This window comes from Myotis brandtii, unplaced genomic scaffold (assembly GCF_000412655.1).
Source record: "Myotis brandtii unplaced genomic scaffold, ASM41265v1 scaffold395, whole genome shotgun sequence".
Lineage (NCBI taxonomy): Eukaryota > Metazoa > Chordata > Mammalia > Chiroptera > Vespertilionidae > Myotis > Myotis brandtii.
The window spans coordinates 3608375-3612059 of NW_005365155.1; the positions used below are offsets into that span (position 1 = coordinate 3608375).

At 50.7% G+C, this 3685-nt stretch overlaps 1 long non-coding RNA gene across 1 annotated transcript in view; it reads right to left on the bottom strand.

Moving 5' to 3' along the window:
- Positions 1-1115: 1115 nt before the first annotated feature.
- LOC102262403 overlaps positions 1116-3685 on the bottom strand; it is a 26890-nt gene continuing 24320 nt past the window's right edge. The window contains exon 5 of the long non-coding RNA XR_001363416.1: positions 1116-2049. This is a non-coding gene — a long non-coding RNA (uncharacterized LOC102262403). The remainder of the gene's footprint in view (positions 2050-3685) is intronic.

Here is a 3685-nt window from a genome sequence, read left to right on the forward strand (position 1 = left end):
ACCTGTGGGCGGGTGCTTCCCGGTCTCTCCCAGCTCCTGTAGCCTCGGGCAGCCGTTGGCTTGTGGCCACATCACTGCAGTCTCTGCCTCGTCATCACTGCTCTCTCTCCTTCTTGTAAGAACACCAGCCATATTGGATTAAGGGGTCAGGTTGCTTCCATCAGACCTCATTTTACCTTAACTAATGACACGTGCAATGACCCCATTTCCAAATAAGGTCTTACTCGGAGGTACTGGGGCCAGGGCTGCAACATATCTTTTCGGGGGGGGGGGGGGGCCCACAATTCAACCCCTCACACCTGGTGTGAGAGTATCTGGCCCCAGGTCCTTGCCTAAGGCCGGTGGCTCTGCAGGGAAACAGGCCGGGTTCGTCACTCACCCTCTGTATAAACCTGAGCGAGGCCCACAATTCAACCCCTCACACCTGGTGTGAGAGTATCTGGCCCCAGGTCCTTGCCTAAGGCCGGTGGCTCTGCAGGGAAACAGGCCGGGTTCGTCACTCACCCTCTGTATAAACCTGAGCGAGATCCTAGGCCACCTGCCTGTCTCACCTGTACAGTCACCACGCCTGGAGTCATTGCGGTATTAATGAGAGTCAGTTCCCACAAAGGTGAGTGTCCAGGAAACTGTAACCATGATCATTAACAGTGTGTGGAACAGAGCAGATACTCAGTGAATAAACGCAGTCACCACGTCCTCTAATAAATATTTACCGGCTGGCAGGCCCGGAACCAGAGCTAGTGAGCTTTCCCAGGGCAGGGAAGCCATGGCCACGGCCCTGAGACCCTGCAGCTCCCGGGCATCGTGGGAATTGCTGAGGTGGCCTGTGGCAGCTGCCCTTCCCTGCTCTGATGGAGGGAGATTTCTGGCACACACACACACACACACACACACACGGCCCCCACGAAGCATGGAATCCTGGCTGGCTCTGTGGGAATGTGAGGACAAAGCATGGAATCCTGGCTGGCTCTGTGGGAATGTGAGGTTGGAGCAGACAGGGACTCCACACCATTCTTGTTCTCTAGGCTGTGCGTGTGTGAGAGTGTGAATGTGTGTGTGTGTGCGCACACGAGCATGCAGAGGGCCGGGGACAGGGGCCAGAGGAGACAAGCATCTTTCTGGTGGAATATATTCAGCGGGAATGAACGTGCGCAACCAGAGCGTGGCTGGAGTTCGGGACCCTCCTGGTTTCGGTGAAGTCCAGATTCTCCTCCGGAGAGGCCGGTGTGGGCACAGCGAGGAGGTGGCACCAGAGCCCCGCGTCCAAGACAGAACTCTACCTGGAGGAGCGGGGCGACCTCATGACCCAAGTTTCCTCCTCTTCCCAGTGGCGCTGATCCCATCGGCCGCATCAAGAAAGAACACGGTCGGGGTGCCAGCTGTTAGTATGTATGTCCCGCTGTTGCTAGTCCTTGAAGATGCGTTTCCACAGCACGTGACAACGTGTCGAGCACGGCCACAGCTTTGCTCTGTTGTGATTTTCATTTTTACAACAAGAAGTGAAAAATTACTATTAGAAACGAGGGAGTATGTCTACGGCCCGGTGTTCATCGGCCACAGGCTCAGACCTGCATCGCTTACCCTGTATTTCATCCACACCCACGTCATGTGCTTCCTTCCAGGGGTTTCCTCTGCTTAAGAACAAACTCTGACTGGCCTGTGTGGCCTCCTTGGACTTCAAACAAAACAAGTCCTTCCACGGAGAAGCTCACCAGCAACTCCTTTAAGTTTCAAGGAGATACACAAAATGATGCGGATTTTCAGGAAAGAAGTTCATGATGGAATTTCAGCCCAGACCCACTCGGCTGAGTCAGACATCGCTGCGTCAGGGACCGTGTGGGGCTCAACACCGACACTGCACCAAGCGAGCAGCTTTGCTGTTCAATGTGTGTCTCCAGTAGAGCCAGGAGGGCAAGAACAGATGTGCACAGACACCCGGGGGGCTGCCGGGGGTGCAGAGTGCGATGAGGTCCAAGAATAAAGAGCTCACATCCTTTGGGGCAAGAAGAGCGCCCGACGTCCTTTTTCTCGTGTGGGAGAGATCGGGGCCTGTAAAGAGAAGGGACAGCAAACTGCAGTGAGTCAGGAAAGCAAGCCCGGACTGGCATGGCCTGGATCCGAGTGCTACAGTGATTACTGCATTGTTTCCCTTCTGGCTTATTTACTGCATTTGCATTTACTCAGGCAAGTGTAACTCTGCAATACAGGGCATGAGATTATATTGTCTTAACAGGATTTTGTAAAAGTGCTGAATTCCACGTTCAGAAACCTAGATAATTATTAGCAAAAGCTGACCAATCATCTCACTGATAAACCACACGGTAAATATAGAGCCTATTGGAGAGCATTTAATTCACAGTAAAAAGTCCCTAAAACTTCACCTGTAGCTTGGATGGCAGCCAGGACGAGGTCAGTACTGTTGGCAGGTCCCCACACCTATTATGTTCATCACAGTGGCATTTTAGGTGAACATGGCAACTCCTTTCAGAAAACCATTTCAATACATTTTCAACAAATCAAAGCCATAATGAGATATCGCCTCATACCCCTTAGGAATGGCCTCCATCAAAAAAACAAAACAAAACAAAAAGCAGAAAGAACAGGCGCTGGGGAGGATGTGGAGACACTGAAGCCCCGTCCCCTCTGGGGGACGTAAAACGCTGCAATGCTCTGAAAACAAGACAGCGCTTCCTCAGAAACAGGCCACCTCCCTCAGCTCCCACTGCAGCGCGCCCACCCGAGAGAACTGGAGACAGGATTTGAAGAGACTGGCACGCTGGTGTTAACGCAGCATCATTCCCCATCGCCAAGACGTGGAAGCAAATAAATGCCCGTCAACAGATAAAGGGAATGTGGCCTGTGCATGCAGTGGAGTATTATTCAGCCTTGAAGAGAGAGAGAGCAACCCTGCCACATGCGACAACGTGGACGAACCCGCAGGACATGGACATCAGTGACCCCTACGTGAAACAAACCAGTCACACAAAGGCAAGTATGTGGAAGTGATTCCTCTTATCTAAGGTGCTAACTAGTCAGACTCTTAGAAACAGAAAGTAGAAGGGTGGTTGCTGGGCTGGAGGGGGAGAAGCCGGGGTGGGGCGGGGGGAGGGCTGCTATGCAATGAGCATAGTTTCAGTTCTGCAAGACGGGAAGTTCTAGAGACCTGTTGCACAGTACTGTCCGCACAGTTAACACGGCTGTGCTGTGCTCTTAAAATGGTTATGATGGTAAATTCTACCTCATTTTTTAACCACAATTTTAAAAACCTCAAAATATAAAATAATGTCATGTTATTTCCTAATATTAATGGTTGTATTTCTTGTTCTTGTCTATTTTTGTTTTGTCATTAAGTGCAAATATGGGTGTATTTAATTCTGACCCATGTCGGGGGGATGTTAACTGCCCACAAGCTATAAAGGAACCCTGTAACTTACAAATGTTAGATAATTTCAGATCACACTGAAGATCCTCTGTCTGCCTTAAAGGGACAGGAAGTGGTATGAACTCATCTCCCTGTCACTTGCAGTAATAACTTGCAGCAGTTCTTGCCACTATCGTACTATCATCCATTCAAAAACCATTCGATGAGCGCCAGTGGAATACTAGTCACTGTCCAAAGCAGAGAGTCAGGAGGGAAGAGGTGGCCATAACAAATAATCGTGTTCCTCGGAAAATTAAAGACATG